The following is a 15,949-nucleotide window of genomic DNA, read 5'->3' as shown; positions in this document are numbered from 1 at the left end:
GGCACTTTAGTTTGGCACTTTAGTTATCTGCTGCTGCAAGATAAACTACTGTAAAACATGATGGCTTAAAATCAATAAATATTTGTTATCATATGTACTTTTGCTGGGTCAGGAATCTGGGAACAGCTGAGTTGAATGATTCTGGCTCAGGATCTCTCACAAAGTTGCAGTGACAATGGCCACCAGGGGTTCAGTCATCTGAAGGCTTGACCGAGACTGGAGAACCAGCTTCCAAGATGGTTCACATGGCTGTTGGCTGGAGGCCTCAGTTCCTTATCATGTGAACTTCTTCATTAGGATCCTTGAATATTCTCAAAACATGGCTGTTTTCCCCCTAAAACTATTGTCAGCAGAGGAAAAGAAGAAAGAGGAAAAGAAGAAAGGCATAGTGTCTTTTGTTACCTTGCAACACATTCTCACTTACAATGTATTTCATTCATTAGAAGCAAACTCTGCATCCAGCCCACATTCAAGAGAAAAGGGATCTAGACTTCACATTTTGGAGGCAAGAGTGTCAAAGAATTGTGAATATATTTCAAGATCACCTCAACAGCTGTATTAATTGGGATTTTACAGAAAAACAGAATCAACAGGACATCTATCTATCTATCATTTATCGATCTATCATCTACCTATATCTCTATCATAAGGAACTCACATAATTATAAAGGCTTTAAAGTTTAATATCCCAGTTCTAGTCCAAAGGTCAGAGGTGCTATTGAACCAGGAAGAGCTGATGTCTCAGTCCAAAGACAATCAGGCAGAAGAAAAAAAAGTCAGAATTTTGTTCTATTTAGGCCTTCAACTGATTGAATGAGGCCCACCCACATTATGGAAGACCCTCTGCTTTATTCAAGTCACTGATTAAATGTTAATATCATCCAAAAAAATTATTCACAGAAACAATAGAATAAAGTTGGCCAACTCTCTGGGTACCCTATGGTCCAGTCTGGTTGATACATAAAATTAACCATCATAATAGGCATTCAAAAAAAGTTCATCAATAATGATGTATTTGTGTGTTCCTCTAGAGTTTCATTGATTTATTAACCCACTCTCTGGAAAATAATAATAACACTTGTTTCAATGGAATATTATAATTTACAAATGACTTCTTAAAAGTGTTAGTAATTTAAAATTTCATAATACCCAACATGAGAAAAACTAAGGTCCAAAGAGGTTAAGGAACTTGTTTAAGGCCTCAGAGTTAATGGGAAGAGCAAAATCAAAAATCAAAGGAGAGGTTCTCTGAGTCTAGATCCATACAGCTTTCCTTCACACAACCTGTTTAGCAATTGTACATTCTCTTATTATTTGTGGAAACTAGATCAGTCTTTTTTTACAATGTTTATAGAAGTCAAATTCCTTTTGTAAATGAAACTTTATGGACAATGAAGGGTATTTAAAAGGTAAGAGTCTGCTGGGGCTGGAGCCAAGGAACTCTGCCAGCTCCCTCTGTCCTCCTCCTGGTGGACCTTCAGGTATCATCAAGAATCTGTGAAACATGGAGTTCCCATTGCGGTTCGGCTGTTTAAGAACCCAACGTAGTCTCCATGGGGTTTTGGGTTGGATCCCTGGCCTCGCTCAGCAGGTAAGGGATCTGGAGTTGCTATAAGCTGCGTTGCAGTTTGCAGGAGCAGCTTGGATCCATTGTTGCCATGACTATGGTGTAGGCCTGTACTGCAGCTCTGATTTGACCCCTAGCCCAGGAACTTCCACATGCTGCAGGTGTGGGCAAAAGAAGAAAAAAAATAATCATTAAAAAAAATTAAAAGAGAATCTGTGAAACTTGCTTCGAAATTCACTGGCCTAGATCACATTAGCCTCTGTTTTGAGAAGGAGCCTTTGTAGGAAGAACAGAAACCTATTTTGCAAGTAAAGCAGGCCTGCTGGGTTATCATTGTTATTTTGTCCTCATCCAGACAGGCATCTGGCTCTGGTGTTCTAAAGTGTTTTTTTCTAGGAAAGACGAAAATCAAGTTTTGATTTGGGAGGCAGAGTATTAAATTGTGATTTATTTTGAACCCCTTGTACTCACACCTTTAAATTTGTTCTAAGTTTTATTGTTTCTGAAGTTAAGATTCCCAGTTTTCTGTGTTGCAAAATTAAAATTACAAAAAAAAAAAAAATTAGGATGCCAGAGCAAAAAGGTTTTGAAAAGGTACTTGGCAAAGTGAATGGGAATATAATTTAGAATGTCTGACTACATTACTTTTTATAATTAGAACATTTCATGATTATAAATGGTTGATTATAAAACCTCAGCCAGCCTGTCAGCCAGACACCTTCAGAAGCTCTAAAAAGAATACTTTTTAAGCTTGAAAGAGCCCCACCTCCACTGTAAAGTAAAATAACACTCCCACGTCCCAAATGAGAAAAGAACAGTGGTCGCTGAAGAGTCAGGCTAAAATCAACATGCTGAACCCCTTCCGAATACTCACCTTTGGGACTGTGTTTTTTGGTTTTTTGTTTTATTGTTTTTATTCTGAAATTTTATGGTTTTTTTTTTTACAGAATAAAATACATACATTTAAACACAATTACATTATATCATGGATCTTAAGAAACAGATTAAGTGACTCCCTCTGGAGAAGTGGAATGGAAAATATGCTGAGACAAATAGGAAATTTATTCTATACTTTATCCCATTTTGTATGGCTTTCATCCTTACTATTTAGTATTATCTATTACATTTCAATTTTTCTTTAGAAATTAGCATTATATTGAAATTTTTATATTATGCAACTAAAATTTATAAAGAAAGCCTTATATACCATTAAATATTTTATATAGCATAATAAAAAGAATAACTTAACTGGCAAGAAAAACAAAAATAGTATGCCCTCTGAAAATAAGTAAAATATAAAATGCATAGATTGGTTAAAAAACAGTGTAACTATATAAATATGTCCTCACAATTTGTTACATCTTATTGATTCTTCAATATAGACATTACACCAGTCTAGGTGATGGGACAGTGTTTCAATTTTGGATCCAGCATATTAGATCCATAGTTTTGTGCATTTGCAGATCTCAATTCAATTAAAATAAAATTGACAAATATCAACTGAGAATTGATAGGTTCTGTGCTAGTTGAGAGGATAGAAACAACAACCAAAAAAGGCACAACTTGAAGAAGCTCTCAACTCAACAGGACAGACTAACAAGCACATGGGTAACAGACATAACATAACATGTTCAATAATAGACAGAACACAAGAGACAGAGAGGGAGATGAGAAAGTTGGGTATTTCTCAATATAAAAATCTTTTGCTAGATGTTGGAAACAAATCTAATTTCTTTTTTTTGGGAAACATTAAAGTTAACCAAGTTGGGGGCAGGGCAGTGGGGTGACAGATGGAAGTTGGAGGGCTGACGTCCAGGTTCAGGGAATAGCCTGTCTAGAGAAGATGATAGGGCATTTTCTTCCCCAGGAGACTCCGGGGTAGTTCTGGCAGCATCAGTAGGAGGAGGGCTTCTAGCTTCCTGCTCAGTGGCAGTAGCACAATGCTAGTACCCCCCAAAAGGCACTGGCTGTACCCCCAGCACACTGGCCGAGCTCCTAGCCTTTAGCCCAAGGAAGCAACTGCTCTCCATTTTGAGTAACCTGTGGTTTTCCTCTGTTGCTATTTTGATCCTTCCCATATTTTTTTTTTCCTTTTTCCCATTTTTTATTGAGATATAATTAACCTATTACATTGTAATATTCCAATGAGTAAAATATGATTTGATATACACATACATAGCAAAATGTTCATCAAAATAGGTTTAGTTGCAGCCGTCACATCACATACTTACACATTTTTTTCTTATTATAAGAACTAAGCTGGAGTTCCCATCGTGGCTCAATGGTTAATGAATCTGACTAGGAACTATGAGGCTCCAGGTTCAATCCCTGGCCTTTCTCAGTAGGTTAAGGATCTGGCGTTGCCGTGAGCTGTGGTGTAGGTCACAAACGTGGCTCAGATCCCAAGTTGCTGTGGCTCTGGCGTAGGCCAGTGGCTACAGCTCCAATTAGACCCCTAGCCTGGGAACCTCCATATGCTGCAGGAGTGGACCTAGAAAAAAAAGAAAGAAAAAAAAACTAAGCTATCCCCGCTCAGCAATTTGCAATTTTGCAATGCTGACATCACATCCCTATTACTAATTTATCTAATAACTGAAAGTTTTGGACCACTTTCACCCATTTTGCCCACCCCCACCCACACCTCTGGTGAGCATTTTCTATTCTCTGTATCTATGATTTTAGTTTTTTTCAGATTCAACATACAAATAAGATCATACAGCATTTGGCTTTTTCTGTTTGACTTATTTCATTCAGCATAATGCCCTCAAAAATCCATCCATGTTTTTTAAATGGCAGGATTTCCTTCTTTTATGGCTAAATAATATTCTCATTTTATACATATATGTATATCTCACATCTTCTTGATCCATTTGTCCATTGATGAACACTGGGTTGGTTCCATATCCTGGCTATTGTAAATAATACTGCAATGAGAATCCAACATAGTTTTTAGCTTATTTCCTGTGTTGGATTCTCTCTGCTTGAAAGACCTGGAATAATTCCTGTTATCCTGATAAGACATTGACTAATAAAACTCCTAGCACAGTGTTAGTGCTGAATAATGAAAGAATTTATAGATGAAGGAATGAATAGTTGGACCGATAAATAATGAATTGAGGATGTACTTATTTGAAAATTAAGACCTATTTTTGGCAAAGAAGTCATGCATTTACATGACATCGTGGGGGTTGAAGAACCATGTCAAAATCGAGGAATGGAGAATTTCCTAAAGTTCTTAAACAGAAAAGGGAATGACCACAGCTTCATTGTAAGTATATTAAGCTATACTGGGGATTTTATAATACTCCTTCCTCATTCTCCAGCAAGTAAGAGGGGGAGAATTAATTATCAGTTTGGATTTGGATATTATAAATTACTAAGTACCTGTCTATTTCTGTTGAAAAATGAAAGTGCCAATGGAAAGGTTTTATACTTTTCTGTATAAGCGTCTTTAATCCCTAGGCTTATGTTTGTTGTATTTTCACACAGCCTTTGGAGGTCAAATCAGAGTTATCTGCAAACAGTTTTCGTGTCCAACGCAGCTATAAAGTTTAAAATGTACAGAAAATTATATATTGACTCTACAGCCATTTGAGGCTGTGAGGGCTAAAGCAAACAGGCGACACTTTTCTTTTTTGAGGGGACAATTTTGTCAGTAAGCTCTGGCAAGCAAAGATCAGACAGGGGAATTAGAGGGACAGTTTGATTTCTTAGGGAGATCAATGAATATGACAGGTTAATAGATGGCACACAGCTGGTGTCAGGTTCAGAAGAAGTGATGATAGGGGACAAAGGAGAGGACAAGATGTGCATTTAGAGAACCAGAGTCCAGGTCTGGGTGGAAAATCAGAATGCCCTGGGGAAGACAAGAGGTAGTGGTTACATTCCCTGGGATAAGCAGAGCAATCAGCACAACTTAGACATTCGAAGAATCCCCCAGAAACCCAGACCCTCCCTCCTCAACACGAAGGCCCTTTCTCCAAAGAGCATCCTATGCAGTGAAAACATCAGCTCTGGTTTCCACTCATCCTCCCTTGTTTGACATGCTCCCCTGAGGGAGACAGGAAGGCGTTCCCACCTTGTGAAGGTCAAAAGCATGGAAACATTTTTTTTTTTCCTGTGGTCATTCCTACCTATGGGATGTCGTGTGGCTGAGCAGGAAGAAACCGGTCTTAGAAATTAAATAGACCTGCGTTAAAATTCATTCTCCACTATTTATTCACCAGACAAGTAATTCAGCCTCAATAACCTCAATTTCCTTACCCACAAAATGAGAATAATAATACTTATGTCCAATGATCTTTGAAAGCTTTGAATGAGATGATGATGATGATGATGATGATAATGACAAAAGCAAACATTTGTGTAAAATTTGCTAGCAGACACTGTTCTGTGTGCTTCGTACATGTCAAGTCAAATCTATATTTAAGATACATAATATGGATAAAGTGCCCCTATAATACCTTGCACACTGAGGATACCTAACAAATGGCAGCCGTCTTGCTGATGCAGGTTGGCGGCAGTAATAGTGGAATTATTACCCTCCCTTCCCCTTAAGATGCAGCCACCTGGGCCCCTCGTGCACTTTTTTGGGTTCACACTTCCATGACTTACATTAATAGGAATTCTTCTCTGAGGACAGTGCGATTGGAGCAGAATTTAGGCCACCTACAAGAAAGCAAAACAGCTTTATTTGTGTTTTTCTCAATATCTTCATTCTCATTCATATAATTAAAAATAAGAGGACCCTTAGGAGGGTGGTTTGGGGCGTGGTGAATATTGAAGTGTGATCTCAAAATGCGTAAAGCAGAGAAGAATATCTGGATGCCCAGAACAGATGCTAGCAAGCAAAAGCAGAGAACATATCTGCTTCTAGAGGATATGTACAATGATCATTTTTGTAAATAATTTGTTAATCCTGTCTACAAATATTTATAGAAATAGTGACCAGGTGATGGCAGGTACATTGGCATTAGACCTGAAAAGTTGCCTAATAGGTCAATTTTCTTGTCCTTGTCTACTGAACAGAAATGTTAATGCCTGCCTCATGGAGCTGATCTGTTTAGCAAAGTAATATATATGAAATGCATAATATGCTGGTCTGTACATGGTAGTCGCTCAATAAATGCTAGCTCTTTCCCCAATTTAAACCCTCTAAGTTCTTGTCAGAAAGACAAAGACAAATACCATATGATATCACTTATAACTGGAATCTAATATCCAGCACAAATGAACATCTCCACAGAAAAGAAAATCATGGACTTGGAGAAAAGACTTGTGGCTGCCTGATGGGAGGGGGAGGGAGTGGGAGGGATCGGGAGCTTGGGCTTATCAGACACAACTTAGAATAGATTTACAAGGAGATCCTGCTGAATAGCATTGAGAACTATGTCTAGATACTCATGTTGCAACAGAACAAAAGGTGGGGACAAAAAATGTATACATGTAAGAGTAACTTCATCCCCATGCTGTACAGCAGGGAAAAATAAATAAATAAAATAAAAATTTTGAAAAATTTTTAAAAATTAAGAAAAAATAAAATCTCTAAGTTCTGGAGTTCCATTGTGGTTCAGCAGTAATGAACCTGACTAGTATCCATGACAACTCAGGTTTGATCCCTGGCCTCGCTCTGTGGGTTAAGTATTCAGCTTTGCCATGAGCTCTGGTGGAGGATGCAGACCTGGCTTGGGTCCTGCTTTGCTGTGACTGTGATGTAGGTTGGCAGCTGTAGCCGTGATTGGATCCCTAGACTGGGAATTTCCATATGATGTAAGTGCAGCCCTAAAAACAAAACACAACAAAAAACAAAACAAAACAAAAAAATCCCAACACCTTTATTGATCATATGTTATATGAAGCAACATAGTATATTTTTTAGAAGGCAGCCTAGGTTTTTTTCACCACTACCACACACGGGCACATACACACATGGAGTTGGAGGTCAGATATTTAAATTCAATCTCTGCTGGAGTTCCCCTCCTGGCACAGTGGAAACAATCCGACGAGGAACCATGATGTTGCAGATTTGATCCCTGGCCTCGCTCAGTGGGTTAAGGATCCAGTGTGGCTCTGAACAGTGGTGTATTTCCCAGAGGCGGCTCGGATCTGGCATTGCTGTGGCTGTGGTGTAGGCTGGCGGCTATAGCTCCTATTAGACCCCGGGCCTGGGAACCACCATATGCTACAAGTATAGCCCTAAGAAGACAAAAGACAAAACCAAATAAATAAATAAATAAATAAATTCAATCTCTGCCGATGTCTGAGTTGCAAACTTGATCAATTAATTTAATTGCTCTTAGCTAAATTCCTTATTTATAAATATATAAATATATCATGAGATATTTTATATATACACTAACACATATATAATATATATAATAGTGTGTGTGTTTGTGTGTGTGTGTGTGAATGAGATAATGTACCAGCCCTAACAAATGCTTAGGAAATAACGTACCCCCTTCTCTATGTGCAAAGACAGCAGCTTGAGGATGTGATAACTGAAGAAAATTACATAGTATGTTATATTTTTCTCACAAGGAACTACCGCTTCAATAGAGCATGAAATATGTTCATTCATGAAAATTTAATTCATGTTTTAGTACATTGAGGTTTATCATGAGATACCCACAGGATTTAAAGGCAGATTTTTATATTTGAAATTAAACTAGTAATACTAAACCCCATGGGATGAGAAGGCCCATCTTTCAAGGGGCTCAGTACAAATAGGTGTGAGCAAATTCAAATTTCAGGAGGTTTGGTAAAAATTCACCTCCAACCAAACACTTCAGCCAAGATTTATGGTTATAGTGAATAACCATAAATCTTTAAGTTCTGGAGTTCTATTGTGGCTCAGCAGTAACAAATCTGACTAGTATCCATGACAACTCAGATTTGATCCCTGGCCTCGCTCAGTGGGTTAAGTATTCAGAAAGCTCAGAGGAGTGGAGCCTTATGTTCAGGTAAGTCAACACAATAGTTTGACAATTGACTTCACTTTCTGTTTTATCATAACTTGACTTTCTACAAAGACTTTTAACCTTAGGAAAGAATTTACCGAACCAAGGACACATTTACTCCCTTCTGTTGGAAGTTTTTGTTTTCATTTGAAATTATTTATTGTAAACTAATAATAAATACACCAAGTTTCCATGAGTTAAATTAACCAGAATCATTGCCCTTGAACCTGGCCATCTATGGAGCCAGAGATGAAATCGAATGAGACTCTGGAATGAGACTGTAACCAGATTCTGGAGTATGTGAGGTGACCTGATTTTCAAAATTAAAGATCAGAATAGATATTAAATGGGTAGAACATTAGAAACATAAAGCAGCAGAAAAAAAAAATCTCAAATGCTACAACAATGATTCTTTACTGTGGTTATACAGAACCAATGGTTTCTGGTTTGGGTTTGTTTATACATACACACATACCACATATAAACACACATATATACATATACACAGCAATAAACACATTCTATGGAATGCATAAATTCCAACTTAGATGGTTGGGACACAGTATGAGGAAGGTCTGGGTTTGCATAATTTTCAAAACTCACCAGGTAACTCTAGTGTATAGGTTTGTGAATCCATGGGCCTGTAGCAATTCATATAAAGAGTAAAAGCAGACCAGGTAGAAGTTAGGGTAATTAGAGATTAGAAACCCAACCTAAAAGGGCAGCACTCAGAAGATCTCAACAGACAATTCTCCAAGAAGACATATAGATGGCAAAAAACCACATGAAACGATGCTCAACATCACTCATCATTAGAGAAATGCAAATCAAAACCACTATGAGGTGCCACATAACACTGGCCAAAATGGCCATCATCAAAAAGTCTACAAACAATAAACGCTGGAGAGGGTGTGGGGAAAAGGGAACCCTATTACACCGTTGGTGGGAATGTAAATTGGTGCAACCGCTGTGGAAAACAGTATGGAGATTCCTCAAAAAACTAAAAATAGAATTGCCATTTGATCCCGCAATCCCACTCCTGGGCATCTATCTGGGGAAAACCATGATTTGAAAAGATACATGTTCACTGCAGCATTATATATAATAACCAAGACATGGAAACAACCTAAATGTCCATCGACTGAGGAGTGGATAAAGAAGGTGTGGTACATATACACAATGGAATATTACTCAGACATTAAAAGGAAAGAAATAACAGCATTTGCACCAATGTTCTTGGACCTAGAAATGATCACGCTAAGTGAAGTTAGCCAGACAGTCAGACACCAACATCATAAGCTATCACTTACATGTGGAATCTAAAAAAATGACACAATGGACTTCTTTGCAGAAGAGATACTGACTCACAGATTTGAAAAACTTATGGTTTCCAAATGAGACAGGTTGAGGGATGGGAGATGCCCCTGGGTTTGGGATAGAAAGGCTATAAAATTGGGTTGTGATGATTGTTGTACAACTATAAATGTAATAAAATTCATTGAGGAATTAAAAAAATTAAAAATAAAAGGGCAGCCCTTATACCTCTATAACTAACTATTCTCTTATGAAATTGTAGACCCACTATTCATGGATCTTTGGCATGTTGGAGAAAATTCAGAAACCTGGAATTTTTGACAAATCCACCCAATTTTAATATTTGACAAAAATTCAAAGCTTTAAATATTACTCTATAAATCTCATACAGCATATATTCCTGCCAAGAGCTTGTGTCCTCTGTTATAAACCAAGAAATGCTATGGTGATATACAAAGCCAACACAGAAGTCTGAATAAACCACATCTTTAAATAGCAAGGACAAAATTAGCACTTATACTGATTAAGTTGTTTGACATCCTACAGATAAAATGATCAATTGGTACAGTGCTTTACTTTTCCTCTCAAAACTTTTTCTTGACTTTAGTCAAGAGCTTAAGTGTCTTGAAGGCAGGAATTAGATTTAACTTATGTTGATTTCACCTCTCTAGCCGTGAACACATCCTTGGGCATTTCGAAACCCTTGAGCATGTTATAAATGTAAAATGTGAAATGTTTTAATATAGACTAAACCAGTCTTCTTTTTCATGTTTACTCAGAAAAAAAATCCAGTTAATCAAACAAGTATCCAGGGAATCTAATTAGTTGTCAAAACCAATCTGTTAATTGCATTATTATCAAATCTCTCTCTTTCTGTCTCTCTAGCTCTCTCTCTTTCTCCTTCTTCTTCTTCTCCTTCTTCTTCTTCTTTGCCTGTCTTCTTCCCTCATTCTCACTCTTGTCTCTTTTTCTCACTCAAAATTTGGGATTCCCCCAATCTTGTAAATACCACTTTTCACATAAAACCAACCTGTAAAGAAAATAAAGGGGAGTAACTTTTCTTAAGACAAACAGCGAACAACCAAGGAAAGCCTTGAATATTGACCATGAAAGATTTTAATTACTAATATCGATTGGGGTAATGGCAATTTCATTAGAGAAAAGAGTAAAAGTTCTGCTCTCAAGTCACATTGTTTTTTGTTTCTAAGAGTTTCTTTGGCTAGTCTTTACAAAGAAAAGTTTTTTGAGCTTTGTTTTCTATTTTTTAATTTATTTTTAATTTTTTTCCTGGAACCTTTCCTAAGAATTCAGCCAAGTATGATAAATCAGATTGAAGCTGGAAAGCATCTCAAATCTAGTTATCAACTTATTATTTGATTTGAAATGCTCAAGAGAATATGCTGTTTATGAAGAGAAACAATGCAAGCATTTCTGACTCAGAAAGAAGACTTTTTAAGAATGCAAAAGACCCTGAGGAATGTTGATTGGAATTCTACATCGTATGAGAAATCCACTGCACATAAGTAAAGAATTGAGCATTTAGGAAACAATTGGAAAGGCTAGCATTGAAATTCAGTGGAGACAAGTAGTAATCACAGCACTGAATTTAGAATGAAAGAGTTGAATATGAAATAAAATACCAGAACATTCACTAAAGACCATTAAAAGCAGTGCTTGTAGCTGAAGGGTCTCAAAAAATTCCACTCTCCATGACACAGTTTGTTTTAAAATACCTAAAACATCATGTACTTCAACTTTGCAATGAGGTGAGGACTTGATTATGTTTTAGTATTAGAACTGGAAACACATGGTGTCTGATGAAACACGACTTTGGTGAAATGTATTTACTCAAGAGAAATATGTGAAGAACATTTGGATCTTTAAAAAAGATTGGACTTTTCTAAGAAACTTTTCAAATCTGTAATTAACAAGCTCCATTATGAGGATTAAAAAAAGAACTAGTTGTTTAATTGATAATCATTGGATGAAATTGACATTCTTTTGCTGTTACAAATTTGGTTTTAATGACATTTGTTAAAACAGACTTGATCCCATGTTGAGACCGTATATATAATATATATCATATAATTGTATTATATATTAAAATAAACTATAATAAATTATACTACAACTATATTACAAATATCAATACATAGCATGATATGATGAAAATGAGGAAGATCATAAAATATTTTAATATATGAGGCTCAGCATCTTCCTTCTCCCTTTCGTCTTTTCTTTCTTCCAAATCTCACCATATTCTATTCTTTAGTTTTGGTTCAGAGTCCTTCTTTAGCCCTTAAGTCATTTTTAGCATACATATTCTATAATACATTTCAGATTTTTTTTTACCCAAGTTCTTAGTAGATAATTTCTGGCCCTCCACAGCAGATTACCTCCTTCTATGGTTTGTGATTTTTAACAGGGATTGCTGGTAAACTCTCGGGATTCTGTAGAGCCTGGGTTATAGTAAAGTCCCTACAGAGTGGTGATGCATTTGCTTCTATAGAGAGATCTATGGGTCTTACTAGTATGGGACTAATTTTTATAATTAATTTCCTGGTTTGGGAATTTCCACATCACACCAAAATAAAAATTTGGTCACAAAATCCAAACATGTCACAACTTGTGGTTTTCAATGCTCACGGGAGCTTTTGCTCCACCTCCAGAGCTTCCTGCAGAGTACCTAGCATTTCACCAAGCCAGTACAAAAGTCTTAATTCAAGCTACCCTTCTCAGACAAGCCCAAGCGCCTGTCTCCCCAGTCCTTGTATGGATGTTAGCAATCCAGCCCCTGGGCTAAGTTGCTGTGATCAAGAGGGCTAGGTCCCAGTTTGCTGGGACATCAGTGAGCATGCTTACTCTTCTGGCTTTAATCACTGCTGCGAGCATTTGGATTTTCCTTTTCTTCTTTTCAAGTTTGGCATTTACATATTTAAATTTTTGATGTACTCTGTTAATAGGCATTTAGATTTTTATTTCTCCTAAGAGGAGGCCTGTGTTACATCAGTAGTTTATGTTGCTAAAATCAGAAGGATCTTCCCCTACCCTTTGATAATGAGGAGGACAGATTTTCATAAAAAAAAAAAAAAAAAAAAATCTGTCAAAAAGAAAAACTCCCCAGGATTTTATTCAAAGTTGTCACAAAATAAGGACTTAAACCCCTTTAAATTTTTAAGAAAATGGGAGAGTGAGAAAATCTTCTCTTGAAGCTTTACTTAGAAGTAGTTACAGCTATATATCCAATATGTTTTCTTCCTACCAAGAAAGTAAGACTCTCGGTCCAACAGGAATGTAACAAATGTGACTCATTGCTGGTGTAATTTAGTCCAGAACAAGATTTGGACTCAAAAGGGACAGTTTCATCATTCTTATCAAGGCGTTATTTTTTTAAATTGGAGTGTAGTTGATTTACAATGATGTGTTAATTTCTGCTGTACAGCACAGTGATTCAGTTATACATATATATACATTCTTCAAGTGCCTATTGTAAATCCCTTAACCCAACAGAGACTGGAATGACAGAATGAAATGAGGTGGAGTGGTGGCAGCTGAGGGTAATTATGGGAGCAACAAAATATTACAGGGCTCTGGAATAGGATCCAGCCTTCTCCTTTTTAGAAGCTTCTAGGGAGTAGAACGCTACAACCAGTTCCCACCAAGTATGTCGGTGAAGCATCCCAAAGCCACACAAATGCAATAGCAACAAGTCAAAGAACCAGGCAGCTAAGTGGAAGCCAGAATTGGATATGAGGCATGAGTGTCAAAACAGGGAGCAATCAGGCATCAGGAGTGCATCCAGGAGGCAAATCTGTTCTGACAGTGTACGTGGATGGTGAACAATTCCTGAAGTTCCAATTCAGTCTAACCCAATGCTTAGAATGAGAAGTATCTGATCTTTGGGAACAGCCCAACTTATTTCATCAACACAGGTGTTACGGCTTCCAAAAAAAGCCCTGGCCCCCAACATGTCCATCAGCAGGATTCCTACAATACAACAGCTAGGAAAGCACTTCTAATATTGCCTTAAAAAGTGCTTTGATCCAGCAATTTTTTTCATTAAAATTAAGAATATGACTTCTGGGAATCATACACATGTGTCTGACTTTGCTGTATGCATGAATAAAAGAATATATTTATATCAAGCTTAAAGCTAGAGGAAATCTTTTGGAGGGTAATGGCAAAAGCCTACACTTAGAGAGAGGAAATTGAGGTCCAGAATTGTGGCTTGATCAAGGGTGTACAGTTAGGCAGTAAGATAGTAAATGTGGCAGAGCATGAACCAGAATCAAGTTTTCTGACTCTCAGTTCAGTAGTCTTCCCAGAAGAGCAACACTGCCCATGCAATTTTAATATACTGGTATGAAGAGAGTTGAGTTAATCATAATCCTCAGCTGTTGGCATAATGTCATCTTTGGTCCATAAAAAACCCTTAGTTATTATTATTTTTGACATAATTAACTTACAATACTATATAAATTATAAGTTCCCTTTCATTCTTGACTCCCACTCCATTTCCCTTCCTCTACCCAGGAACTCATTCAAATGTGACCAATATATTATCTTTATATCTTCTTCATTTTTTTTTTTTTTTGACTGAGCCCACAGCATGTGGAAATTCCTGGGCCAGGGATCAAACCCACACCACAACAGAGACCTGAGATGCTCCAGTGCTGGATCCTTAACTCACTGCACCACAAGGGAACTCCTAGGATCTTGAATATGCAAATTTCCCTTGTACATTGTATGCATGTTTAAGTGTGTATAAATGTCTTTAATTCCCTTAAACTGTTTGGATAGAGTTCTAGTTCTTACTCATCTTCCTGAAAACTACATCTCCAAAACTGAGCATGGTGCTTCCTGTAAATCCAATTCATTGCTTCTAACCACTGCATAGCATTACATAGTAAATATCTACCATACCTTGATTATTCACTGTCCCAATCATAGAATCTAGGATCTTAGAGCTGTCAATTCATTTTTCAATTAATGTCTTTTTGCCTCTGAAATTCAGTCACTACAATCTACAACATTTCTATTGTCCAATAGAGTATGTTTCTTCGTGATGTATAAGGTAGATGTTTTATGGGCTTCCTATTTGCAACTTATCAAGTCCTTTGCTTGATATGTCATTTCTTAAATATACTAACAGCTAATAACATAGAAAGAAATGTCAGTGGTTACAGTAATTTAGGCTATGTATGCATCATAGCCAAGGGGTATGGGGCATAGATTTTCTGTAAGATTAGAAATGTGCTTTGGAGTAAATTTATTTGTGTCAATTAGCACCACATTTATTGGTTCACAATAGAAAATAGCTTTATAGTGTGTGGGAATATCATTTACCAATTAAAATTCTAAAAATATAAGTCAATTATTCCCTTGATGACTTTAGTCACAAGTAAATAATGAGAAATTATTCACAGAACAATGTGTAGGAGGAAATATTCAAAGCAAACAACAAGCCAGTGATCCAGTATCCTAAAGACTGAATATTGCTCAATGCTAGCAAAGGCTCCCAGTTGATTCTATTCGTTTGGATACATCTTGAAATTTGATTATGTATTCTGTCCAATATGCAAAATACACTTTTTACTTATATTTTTAAACCGGAACCTAGAGAAGGAATGATAAGACACAAGACATGCAAGATTTTGAGATAAATGAGGACTCTGGACAAGCAAGGCAGCATGGCAAGCTAAGAATTATATCATACATATTTAAGAGCTACATTAAAATTCAGCAAGAACCCTAAGCAGTGGCTGTCAGGAGAGTTGAGTTCTAAATGGAACACCTTGTTTAATTGATGTACGACTTTAGGTTAGTCATCCAACCTCTCAAGAATATTTTGTCCCACTGTTAAAAGACAGAAGGAACATGTCCCATGTCACATAACATGTTGTGATCATAAAACCCAGTGACACTGAAGCACTTAGAGGAAAATGAGCTTCTGTATTTTAATATTTATATAGAATGACTCCTAACTGAAGCTGATGTACTGACCACCAAGAAGGAAACATGAATTATACGGAAAGTGGTGAGGCAGGTGTTTGAGAATTTTTCCCTCACAGCTATATTTCTTATTGAAGTTGAGGTGTTGCAGCTTGAAACT

This window comes from Sus scrofa, chromosome 11, assembly GCF_000003025.6.
Source record: "Sus scrofa isolate TJ Tabasco breed Duroc chromosome 11, Sscrofa11.1, whole genome shotgun sequence".
Taxonomy (NCBI): Eukaryota; Metazoa; Chordata; class Mammalia; order Artiodactyla; family Suidae; genus Sus; species Sus scrofa.
The sequence above is the reverse complement of the archived record's forward strand: the minus strand, read 5'-3'. Positions refer to the sequence as shown.